The following is a 12,638-nucleotide window of genomic DNA, read 5'->3' on the forward strand; positions in this document are numbered from 1 at the left end:
CTCTCCAGAGATGTCCGATCGGGTTCAAGGCCGAGCTTTGGCTGGGCCACTCAAAGACATTCAGAGACTTGTTTCGAAGCCACTCCTACATTGTCTTGGCTGTGTGCTTAGGGTCCTTGTCCTGTTGGAAGGTGAACCTTCGCCCTAGTCTAAGGTCCTGAGCGTTCTGGAGAAGATTTTCATCAAGGATCTCTCTGTACTTTACCCCGTTCATCTTTACCTCGATCCTGACTAGTCTCCCAGTCCCCGTGGCTGAAAAACATCAGCACAGCATGATGCTACCACCACCATGCTTCACCGTAGGGATGGTGCCAGGTTTTCTCCAGACGTCACACTAGGCATTCAAGCCAAATAGTTCAATCTTGGTTTCATCAGACCAGAGAATTTTGTTTTTCATGGTCTGTGTGTCCTTTAGGTGCCTTTTGGCAAACTCCAAGTGGGCTGTCATGTGTCTTTTACTGAGAGGCTTCTTCTGTCTGGCCACTTTACTATCAAGCCCTGATTGGTGGAATGCTGCAGAGATAGTTGTCCTTCTGGTGGGTCCAAACTTCTTCCATTTATGAATGATGGAGGCCACTGTGTTCTTGGGGATCTTCAGTGCTGCAGAAACGTTTTGGTACCCTTCTCCAGATCTGTGCATCGACACAATCCTATCTCTGAGCTCTACGGACAATTCCCTCGACCTCATGGCTTGCCTTTTGCTCTGGCTTTATACAGAGAGGTGTGCGCCTTTCCAAATCATGTCCAATCATTTAAATTTACCACAGGTGGACTCCAATTAAGTTGTAGAAACATCTCAAGGATGATCAATGGAAACAGGATGCACCTGAGCTCAATTTTCGAGTCTCATAGCAAAGGGTCTGAATACTTATGTAAATAAGGTATATCTGTTTCTATTTATTCTAATAACCTGTTCTCACTTTGTCAATATGGGGTATTGTGATGTCATTATGGGGTACTGTGATGTCATTATGGGGTATTGTGATGTCATTTTGGGGTATTGTGATGTCATTATGGGGTATTGTGTGTAGATTGAAGAGGAACAAAATCTATTTAATCCATTTTAGAATAAGGTTGTAACTTAACCAAATGGGGGAAAAGTCAAGGGGTCTGAATACTTTCCGAATGCACTGTAAGGCACTACTTTTGAGCAGAGCGTGGGTCTTCTTCAAAAGTAGTGCACAATATAGGGAATGAATAGGGTGTCCTTTGAGACACAGCCTTGCGTTGGTGGACATGAGTGGCCTTTCTTCAGATTGAATCTACCAGGCCGTTCTAAACTAAATCACGATGGAGAGAAGCCCCCCATCACAAACAGGACATGTCATTTCTTTGTGGGGGCTCAGTCAATATACATGTAATCAATAAAATTAATTTCTGGTTTGTTTAAAGACACTTATCTGGGGTTGAGGGGAGACGTGGGGGTGGTGGTGGTGGGATATGAGTTAGGACTGATTTTTTAAAACAGTGCCACATGACCCTTTCTGTGTCAGCCCGCCGTCTCCATCATGCTACCCCTCGCTCAGCGCGGTACTGCGACCAGGATGGCTAATGGAGGGGGAAATAAACTCCCTCTGAGTGTCAATGTCGAGGCCAGCAGTGGTTTCATCGTTTCGTGGGCGGATGTACGTATATTGGAAAGCTGCATTAACAAATAGTTAATTTGTTAAGTCTGTCCGTGACATTGCCTGAGATACCAGGGGGAGGTGGCAGTACTGGGGGGAGGTGGCAGTACTGGGGGGAGGTGGCAGTACCGGGGGGAGGTGGCAGTACTGGGGGGAGGTGGCAGTACTGGGGGGAGGTGGCAGTACTGGGGGGAGGTGGCAGTACTGGGGGGAGGTGGCAGTACCGGGGGGGAGGTGGCAGTACCGGGGGGAGGTGGCAGTACCAGGGGGAGGTGGCAGTACCAGGGGGAGGTGGCAGTACTGGGGGGAGGTGGGGAAAAGAGGATTGGGCATTTTTTAAATGCTACAAAGTCAGCTTTATAAGATTTCTCCGACTTCCATCACTCAGCTCAGACAGGTAACTGTGCCTGGCCTGTAACCGGGGGGGGGGGTTACATGGTTCTCTCAGACCCCGTGAATAAAACACCTGACTCACAAAATGCACCCTATTCCTTTTACAGTGCACTACTTTTGACCACGACCCACAGGCCTCTGATCTAAAGTAGTGAACTAGCCTCTGTAGGAAATAGGGAGTCATTTGAGATGCGGAGAATGTCCCGGGCGGCAGTAACTTACGCAAGTTCAAGGACTTTATTGATCGGCGAGACGGTCGAAATCAAAGTCTGTCTTCCCCACCACTCTTAGTGATTAAACAAGTCAGATGGGGCTGACTGGACATTTTCATTGCTTTTCCATCATGGCTGCTGTGCTTCTTTGTTCCAGCAGCGACAAAACAAACAAACAAACAATAGGATACGAGCTGTCGTGAAAATATTTTGCCCATAAAGAATGACAGCCTGGAATGTTAAAGTACCTCACCAACAAATATCCACTTTTTATCAGCTGAAGGACTATGCTCAGAGTTTACCCATGCACAACGATTTAAGTCAATAAGTCATTGTTTTTGTCAAAGTTTGATGAATTTGGGCTTGAAGTGGGAAATTCGAATTTGGAACTTTCTGAAATTTTCACGTCAATACCGTGTGTTTCCCTGATAAAATTAAGTGTAAGCTATATCTGACCATATGTCAGTTATGGGGCTGGCTTAAGTTAATTTGTAACCACCTGCAAACATGTTAGAGCTAACACGTGTGGGCTCCTTACTTCCTGTTTACAACCTGTTGCTACTTCGACCTGTTGGGAGCTGTTGGATGGGCTGACGATGAAACGTTGAGTAAGAAAATTGCTATATTATTTTGATGAGTGGATGAAGTGGACAGGTGAAATGTCAACACAGCACGGACACCTCGTTGTTTTTGGAGACAGGTAATGAAAGGTGGTGCTACAGTACCAGCAAGAGTGTAGCTAGCTAGCAAGTAGTAGTGGGTCACTAACTATACACGTTTGGCAGGCCAGCTAGCAAGCAATAGCATAGCTAACTGTGCTGTGAAGTAAATAGAAATAAATAAGTTAATATAAATCACTGCTTTACCGGTACTGACACTACCGCACCGCCTTTTGTCTCCAAAACTGCAAGCATCTCTACAGTAATAAATAGAAACAGTAATAAACATAGCTAGCTGTCAGAGGGAATGTGCTAGCCAATGTGATAGAAACAGTAATAAACATAGCTAGCTGTCAGAGGGAATGTGCTAGCCAATGTGACAGAAACAGTAATAAACATAGCTAGCTGTCAGAGGGAATGTGCTAGCCAATGTAATAGAAACAGCAATAAACATAGCTAGCTGTCAGCGGGAATGTGCTAGCCAATGTGACAGAAAATGCTGCAATGTAAAATCAAAACATGCAAACTACAGTTCAGGTAAAGTTAATGGTGTTTTAATTAGCTAGCTTGCTTTCAAAGTTCAGATATTGAGTGTCAGTGTGTAGTATGTAGCGAGTGATATTAGTTCATCCACCTTTTTGTACTTCTGTGTTAAGCAGAGTAACATTCTGTCCTATCTAACAGGGACCATAAGTGATAAGTAACATTGCAGTTGCCTACACACTATTTTCTCTTAGACTACCCATCCCAGCATCCCTCTGCTCTGACTAGCCACAGAAGTAAACCATGGTCAAACACATGCCTTCCACACAGTAAGATGGCGCCGAAGAGGAAGTCTGACGTTTTACATGCTCCTGACAAATTTAGTAATTTTTACAAACTTATTTTGTACATAATGTTGCTGCTACCGTCTCTAATGCCTGAAAATAACTTCTGGACATCAGAACAGCGATTACTCACCATGAACTGGAAGAAGCTTTTTCCTTTAACGAGTCCGATTAGAAGGATATACTGCTCTCCCGGGAACAGGCCCAGATCCCCGTCATTTGGGTGAAGAAAAGACAGAGGAAAAGAGGATGAAGATCAGGCTGCCTTCTGAGAATCCGTAGATGAGCGAGTAACCTCCCACTGCCTTCCGTTCTACTTGCTAACATGCAATCATTGGAAAATAAAAAATCGATGACCTACGATTGCAATTATCCTAGGAACGGGACATTAAAAACTGTAATTTCTTATGTTTCACCGAGTCGTGGCTGAACGACGACACGGATAATATAGAGCTGGAGGGATTTTCCATGCACCGGCAGAACAGAGATGCTACGTCTGGTAAGACGAGGGGTGGGGGTGTGTGTCTTTTTGTTAATAACAGCTGGTGCGCGATGTCTAAAATTAAAGAAGTCTCAAGGTATTGCTCACCTGAGGTAGAGTACCTCATGATAAGCTGTAGACCACACTATCTACCAAGAGAGTTCTCATCTATATTATTCGTAGCCGTCTATTTACCACCACAGACCGATGCTGGCACTAAGACCGCACTCAACCAACTCAATAAGGCCATAAGCAAACAAGAAAATGCTCATCCAGAAGCGGTGCTCCTAGTGGCCAGGTACTTTAATGCAGGCAAACATAAATCAGTTTTTCCTCATTTTTATCAGCATGTCACATGTGCAACCAGAGGAAAAAAAACTCTAGACCACATTTACTCCACACACAGAGACGCGTACAAATCTCTCCCTCGCCCTCCATTTGGCAAGTCTGACCACAATTCTATCCTTCTGATTCCTGCTTACCAGCAAAACCTAAATCAGGAGGTACCAGTGACTCGGTCAATAAGAAACTGATCAGATGACACGGATGCTACGCTACAGGACTGTTTTGCTAGCACAGACTGGAATATGTTCCGGGATTCATCCAATGGCATTCAGGAGTATACCACCTCAGAGCATCGAAGATGTCGTCCCCACAGTGAACGTACGTACATATCCCAACCAGAAGACATGGATTACAGGCAACATCAGCATCGACCTAAAGGCTAAAGCTGCCGCTTTCAAGGAGCGGGACACTAATCCGGACGCTTAAAGAAATCCCGCTATGCCCTCAGACGAACAATCAAACAAGCAAAGCATATATACAGGATTAAGATTGAATCCTACTACACAGGCTCTGACGCTCGTCGGATGTGGCAGGGCTTGAAAACAGTTACGGACCACAAAGGGCAACCCAGACGTGGGCTGCCGAGTGACGCGAGCCTACCAGACGAGCTAAATGCCTTTTATGCTCGCTTTGAGGCAAGCAACACTGAAGCATGCACGAGACCACCAGCTGTTCTGGATGACTGTGTGATAACGCTCTCGGTAGCTGATGTGAGCAAGACATTTAAACAGGTCAACATTCACAAAGCCGTGGGGTCAGATGAATTACCAGTACCTGTACTCAAAGCACGCGCAGACCAACTGGCAAGTGTCTTCACTGACAATTTCAATACCTATATGTTTCAAGCAGACCACCGTAGTCCCTGTGCCCAAGGAAATGAAGGTAACCTGCCTAAATTATTACCGCCCCGTAGCACTCACGTTGGTAGCCATGAAGTGCTTTGAAAGGCTGGTCATGGCTCACATCAACAGCATCCTCCCGGATACACTAGACCCACTCCAATTCACATACCGCCACAACAGATCCACAGATGAATCAATCAAATGTATTTATAAAGCCCTTCTTACATCAGCTGATGTCACAAAATGCTGTACAGAAACACAGCCTAAAACCCCAAACAGAAGCACTCTATACCTGCATTGTGATGCTATCTCAATTGTGCTCCACACTGCCCTTTCCCACCTGGACAAAAGGAACACTTATGTGAGAATGCTGTTTATTGACTACAGCTCAGCGTTCAACTCCATAGTGGCCACGAAGCTCATCACCAAAGCTAAGGACCCTAGGACTAAACACCTCCCTCTGCAACTGGATCATGGACTTCCTGAGGGGCCGCCCCCAGGTGGTAAGGGTAGGCAACAACACGTCTGCCATGCTGATCCTCAATACTGGGGCCCTTCAGGGGTGTGTACTTAGTCTCCTCCTGTACTCCAACACCATCATTAAGTTTGCTGACGACACAACAGTGGTAAGCCTAATCACCGACAATGATGAGACAACCTATAGGGAGGAGGACAGAGAACTAACAGTGTGGTGCCAGGACAACAACCTCTCCCTCAATGTGAGCAAGACAAAGGAGCTGATCGTGGACTACAGGAAAAGGCGGGCTGAACAGGTCCCCATTCACTTTGACAGGGCTGTAGTGGAGCAGGTTGAGAGTTTCAAGTTCCTTGGCGTCCACATCACCAACAAAACTATCATGGTCCAAACACACCAAGACAGTCGTGAAGAGGGCCACGACAAAACCTTTTCCCCCTCAGGAGACTGAAAATATTTGGCATGGGTCCCCAGATCCTCAAAAAGTTCTACAGCTGCACCGTCGAGAGCATTATGTCCGGTTGCATCACCGTCACCAGTCGCCCAAGTCGTAGACTGTTTTCTTTGCTACCTGCACGGCAAGCGGTACCGGAGCTCCAAGTCTAGGACCAAAAGGCTCCTTAACAGCTTCTACCCCCAAGCAATAAGACTGCTGAACAATTAATCAAATGGCCATCGGACTATTACAGTGAACGCCCCCACCTCACAATTTGTTGTGTACACTGCTGCTACTCTCTGTTTATTATCTATGCATAGTCACTTCACCCCTACCTACATGCACAAATTGCCTCAACTAACCTGTTATATAATTTTTTTTTACTTGAGTTTACTTGGTAAATATTTTCTTAACTCTTCCAGAACTGCACTGTTGGTTAAGGGCTTGTAAGTAAGCATTTCAAGGTAAGGTCTACACTTGTTGTATTCGGCACATGTGACGAATAAAGTTTGATTTGATTTGATTTCTCTCCATGGAGAATGGTTAAGCATACCAATGTATGTATTTGTCAAGGTTCATAGAAATGAAGCTATACATGTGACCTCTCTGGTTAAGTTAATTCTTGCGACTACAGGGGGTGCTGTTCCGAATTAGCATTTTGTCGTCTCCAAATTAAACTGCCTAGTACTCAATTCTTGCTCGTACAATATGCATATTATTAATTCTATTGGATAGAAAACACTTTCTAGTTTCATACAACGTTGAAATTATGTCTGTGGGTGACCCAGAACTCTTTCTACAGCGAAATCCATGACAGACAGTGAAAGGTCTGAGAGCGAAGCTCTGATTTCAGATCAGTTTTAAAAGTCTGTGTATATCCTATGGAACGACACGAACTGCACCCGCCTTCCCCTGGATGTCAGTAACCAATGAGAAGTGGAATGGGCCTTCTAGGTAGCTCTCAGAGGTTATAAAAGACCAAGGAGTGAGAGTAGCCCCCCTTTCGACGCTCGCCCTTACGCAGGAAGGGACCTCCGGATGCCATTTTCACAGGCTCGGTTATCAACTTGAAATGTATCCGTCTGTAATTTAATTCGATATAGGACTTAGAAACATCATAAGGTAGTTAATTTAAACCGTTTTATAGCAATTTATATCCGTTTAGTGCGATTTTGATGCATTTCTATGTGAAGCACCGGGCACATTTCGGGGTCCCGGTCGAACGTTAGCGGGCATTTAGACGGACAAAGGACATCTTTCGACCAAAAGAAGATTAAACCCAAGAAAGAATACATTGCCCAAGAATCTGATGGAAGAACAGCTCAAAGTAAGCAATATTTAATATGATAAATCGTTGTTCTGTCGAAATATTTTAAACGCATATTTCGCCATTTTGTTTGGTATAGCTTCACTTGGCGAACCCTGTATTGAAAAGTAAGGATAATTTTAAAAATGTAAGTCAGCGGTTGCATTAAGAACTAATTTGTCTTTCGATTCCTGTCAACTCTGTATTTTTTAGTCAAGTATATGATTAGCTTTCGATTAAACTAGATCACTCTGAAAGCTGACGTCCCTCATTTTGATGCTTGAGTTGTGACTATTTCCATTGTATAACACGGGTTTTGTATGGCTATGTATATATGTATATGTATGTTGTAAAATGATGTTACAGGAGTGTCATCGGAAGAATTCTGAGAAGGTTAGTGAAAAAATTAATATATTTTGGCGATGATAACGTTATAGCTCCCTTTGCCTTGAATTCATGCTCTACTAACGTTTGCACATGTGGTATGCTAACTTATCGATTTATTGTGTTTTCGCTGAAAAACGCTTAGAAAATCTGAAATATGGTCTGAAATCACAAGAACTGTGTCTTTCCATTGCTATGCTTTGTCTATTTTTATGAAATGTTTTATGATGAGTAAATTGGTCATACACGTTGCTCTATCTAGTAATTCTAGTCGATTTGTGATGGTCGGTGCAATTGTAAACTGTGATTTCTACCTGAAATATGCACTTTTTTCTAACAACACCTATCCTATACCATAAATATGTTATCAGACTGTCATCTGATGAGTTTTTTTCTTGGTTTGTTGCTATCAATATCTTAGTTTAGCCGAATTGGTGATAGCTAGTGGTGGAGAGAGAAAATGGTGGACAAAGAAAGATGGTGTATTTTGCTAACGTGGTTAGCTAATAGATTTACATATTGTGTCTTCCCTGTAAAACATTTTAAAAAACAGAAATGATGGGTTTATTCACAAGATCTGTATCTTTCATCTGGTGTCTTGGACTTGTGATTTAATGATATTTAGATGCTACTATTTACTTGTGAAGCTATGCTAGCGATGCTAATCAGTGTGGGGGGGGTGGGGGGTGATCCCGGATACGGGGTTGATACTCGTGAAAGGTTAAGCTATACGTGTGAAGTCTATGGTTAAATAATGGATATATGTGACCTCTCTGGTTAAATAAAGGATACATGTGTTTGTTACGATCTATGCCAGACAGACAAGGTGACTAAATATTCACTTACCACCATCTATGTGTTTCAGGAGTCAACCAAGAAAAGGAATTCCGTCTCTGAGGTTTGTCCTGAAAATTGCAGTGTCCACATTAATTTCAGTAGCCTGTAAAGATATGTCACTGTCAATCACATCATAACTCACACAAGACCAGAAAACTGAGAATAAGATTATTCTAGCTCTTCGAAAACTGCAAATCCGATCCTAAATTGACCCCAGTTTCATCCATCCCTGATTGTTTGTCCATCCCCCTAAACTCCCTCCACCACCTTGGTTGGGAATAGAGCAGAGGATGTGAGGACTGCATTCCCGAGTACAGGAACTAGCAAATAACTACCTAACCTTTATTGTTCGTCTAGTAGCCAGCTAGTGGGGTACTTGTAAACATAATAGCTAAGTCGTTCCAGCTGTTGTTTAGTTAGCTAGCCATGTAGCTAGCTAGCTAACAAGCTAGCTACATTTAGAGTACAGCTACTAATTACCTAACCTTTACTCTTCAGATAATTAGGATATCAGAAAAACATCTGACTGGTAGATAGCTATCATAGTTACAGGTACTTTTTAAAACTTGAAAAAGCATCGGAAACATTTATCCACTGTTGCTAATAGTTACTGGAAGCTACCTGGCTAGCTAGCTAGCTTTATTGGTAAAGGGAGTAGGTTTGCTAGCCTCTAGCTTCGCCAGTAAAATTTGTATTATTACAGCTAATCTCTGTATTCATCCTTGATCATTCAATTCCATTGCAGAAGAGGGAGAATGAGAGTGGATGGTCCTCCGCCTTGTCATAGCTAGCTGTGCTCTGCTCCATAGCGATTAGCGGGCTGGGCCAGAGACCGTGTGGGCTGGGTCAGAGACTGTGTGGGCTGGGCCAGAGACCGTGCGGGCTGGGTCAGAGACTATGTGGGCTGGGTCAGAGACTGTGTGGGCTGGGTCAGAGACTGTGTGGGCTGGGTCAGAGACTATGTGGACTGGGTCAGAGACCATGTGGACTGGGTCAGAGACCATGTGGGCTGGGTCAGAGACTATGTGGACTGTGTCAGAGACCATGTGGGCTGGGTCAGAGACCGTGTGGACTGGGTCAGAGACCGTGTGGACTGGGTCAGAGACCGTGTGGACTGGGTCAGAGACCGTGTGGACTGGGTCAGAGACCGTGTGGACTGGGCCAGAGACCGTGTGGGCTGGGTCAGAGACCATGTGGACTGGGTCAGAGACCATGTGGGCTGGGTCAGAGACCATGTGGACTGGGTCAGAGACCATAGGGACTGGGCCAGAGACCATGTGGACTGGGTCAGAGACCATGTGGACTGGGTCAGAGACTATGTGGACTGGGTCAGAGACTATGTGGACTGGGCCAGAGACTATGTGGACTGGGCCAGAGACCGTGTGGGCTGGGTCAGAGACTATGTGGACTGGACCAGAGACCATGTGGACTGGGTCAGAGACCATGTGGACTGGGTCAGAGACCATGTGGACTGGGTCAGAGACCATGTGTGCTGGGCCAGAGACTATGTGGACTGGGTCAGAGACCATGTGTGCTGGGTCAGAGACCATGTGGACTGGGTCAGAGACCATGTGTGCTGGGTCAGAGACCATGTGGACTGGGTCAGAGACCATGTGGACTGGGTCAGAGACCATGTGGGCTGGGTCAGAGACCATGTGGACTGGGTCAGAGACCATGTGGACTGGGTCAGAGACCATGTGGACTGGGTCAGAGACCAGTTTTGGAAACTTTAGAGTGTTTTCTTTCCAAATCTACCAATTGTATATATATAGCATATTCTAGCTTCTGGGCCTGAGTAACAGGCAGTTTGCTGTGGGCAGGTCATTCATCCGAATTTCCAAATACTGCCCCCTGTCACTAAAAAGCTAAACAAACTTTGATTCTTGACTTAAGTATGTTATGTGAATCTTGACATGGTTGTTATATTCTCTTCAGCTAAATATTTCCAAGCAACATTTATCAGTGCTTGTTCTGCTGTTCCACCCCACACACACACACACACACACACACACACACACACACACACACACACACACACACACACACACACACACACACACACACACACACACACACACACTAGAGAAGAATGTAACTACTTAATTGGGAGGGCAGGGTAACGGAGAGTGCAGGGTAAAGGAGAGGGCAGGGTAAAGGAGAGGGCAGGGTAGAGGACAGGGTAGAGGACAGGGTAGAGGGCAGGGTAGAGGGCAGGGTAGAGGACAGGGGAGAGGACAGGGGAGAGGGCAGGGGAGAGGACAGGACAGGGGAGAGGACAGGGGAGAGGACAGGGGAGAGGACAGGACAGGGGAGAGGACAGGACAGGACAGGGGAGAGGACAGGGGAGAGGACAGGACAGGGGAGAGGACAGGACAGGGGAGAGGACAGGGGAGAGGACAGGGGAGAGGGCAGGGTAGAGGACAGGGTAGAGGGCAGGGGAGAGGACAGGACAGGGGAGAGGACAGGGGAGAGGACAGGGGAGAGGACAGGGGAGAGGACAGGGGAGAGGACAGGACAAGGGCGAGGACAGGGGTGAGGACAGGGGAGAGGGCAGGGAAGAGGACAGGGGAGAGGACAGGGGAGAGGGCAGGGTAGAGGACAGGGTAGAGGGCAGGGGAGAGGACAGGACAGGGGAGAGGACAGGACAGGGGAGAGGACAGGGGAGAGGACAGGGGAGAGGACAGGGGAGAGGACAGGGGAGAGGACAGGACAAGGGCGAGGACAGGGGTGAGGACAGGGGAGAGGGCAGGGAAGAGGACAGGGGAGAGGACAGGGGAGAGGGCAGGGTAGAGGACAGGGGAGAGGACAGGGGAGAGGACAGGGGAGAGGACAGGGGAGAGGGCAGGGGAGAGGACAGGGAAGAGGACAGGGGAGAGGACAGGGGAGAGGGCAGGGGAGAGGACAGGGGAGAGGACAGGGGAGAGGACAGGGGAGAGGACAGGGTAGAGGACAGGGGAGAGGACAGGGGAGAGGGCAGGGTAGAGGACAGGGTAGAGGACAGGGGAGAGGGCAGGGTAGAGGACAGGGTAGAGGACAGGGGAGAGGGCAGGGTAGAGGACAGGGGAGAGGGCAGGGTAGAGGACAGGGGAGAGGACAGGGGAGAGGACAGGGGAGAGGACAGGGGAGAGGACAGGGGAGAGGACAGGGGAGAGGACAGGACAAGGGCGAGGACAGGGGTGAGGACAGGGGAGAGGGCAGGGAAGAGGACAGGGGAGAGGACAGGGGAGAGGGCAGGGTAGAGGACAGGGTAGAGGGCAGGGGAGAGGACAGGACAGGGGAGAGGACAGGACAGGGGAGAGGACAGGGGAGAGGACAGGGGAGAGGACAGGGGAGAGGACAGGGGAGAGGACAGGACAAGGGCGAGGACAGGGGTGAGGACAGGGGAGAGGGCAGGGAAGAGGACAGGGGAGAGGACAGGGGAGAGGGCAGGGTAGAGGACAGGGGAGAGGACAGGGGAGAGGACAGGGGAGAGGACAGGGGAGAGGGCAGGGGAGAGGACAGGGAAGAGGACAGGGGAGAGGACAGGGGAGAGGGCAGGGTAGAGGACAGGGGAGAGGACAGGGGAGAGGACAGGGGAGAGGACAGGGGAGAGGACAGGGTAGAGGACAGGGGAGAGGACAGGGGAGAGGGCAGGGTAGAGGACAGGGTAGAGGGCAGGGGAGAGGACAGGGAAGAGGGCAGGGTAGAGGGCAGGGTAGAGGGCAGGGGAGAGGACAGGGGAGAGGACAGGGGAGAGGACAGGGGAGAGGACAGGGGAGAGGACAGGGAAGAGGACAGGGGAGAGGACAGGGGAGAGGGCAGGGTAGAGGACAGGGG

The sequence above is a fragment of the Salvelinus namaycush genome, chromosome 1 (genome assembly GCF_016432855.1).
Source record: "Salvelinus namaycush isolate Seneca chromosome 1, SaNama_1.0, whole genome shotgun sequence".
Taxonomy (NCBI): Eukaryota; Metazoa; Chordata; class Actinopteri; order Salmoniformes; family Salmonidae; genus Salvelinus; species Salvelinus namaycush.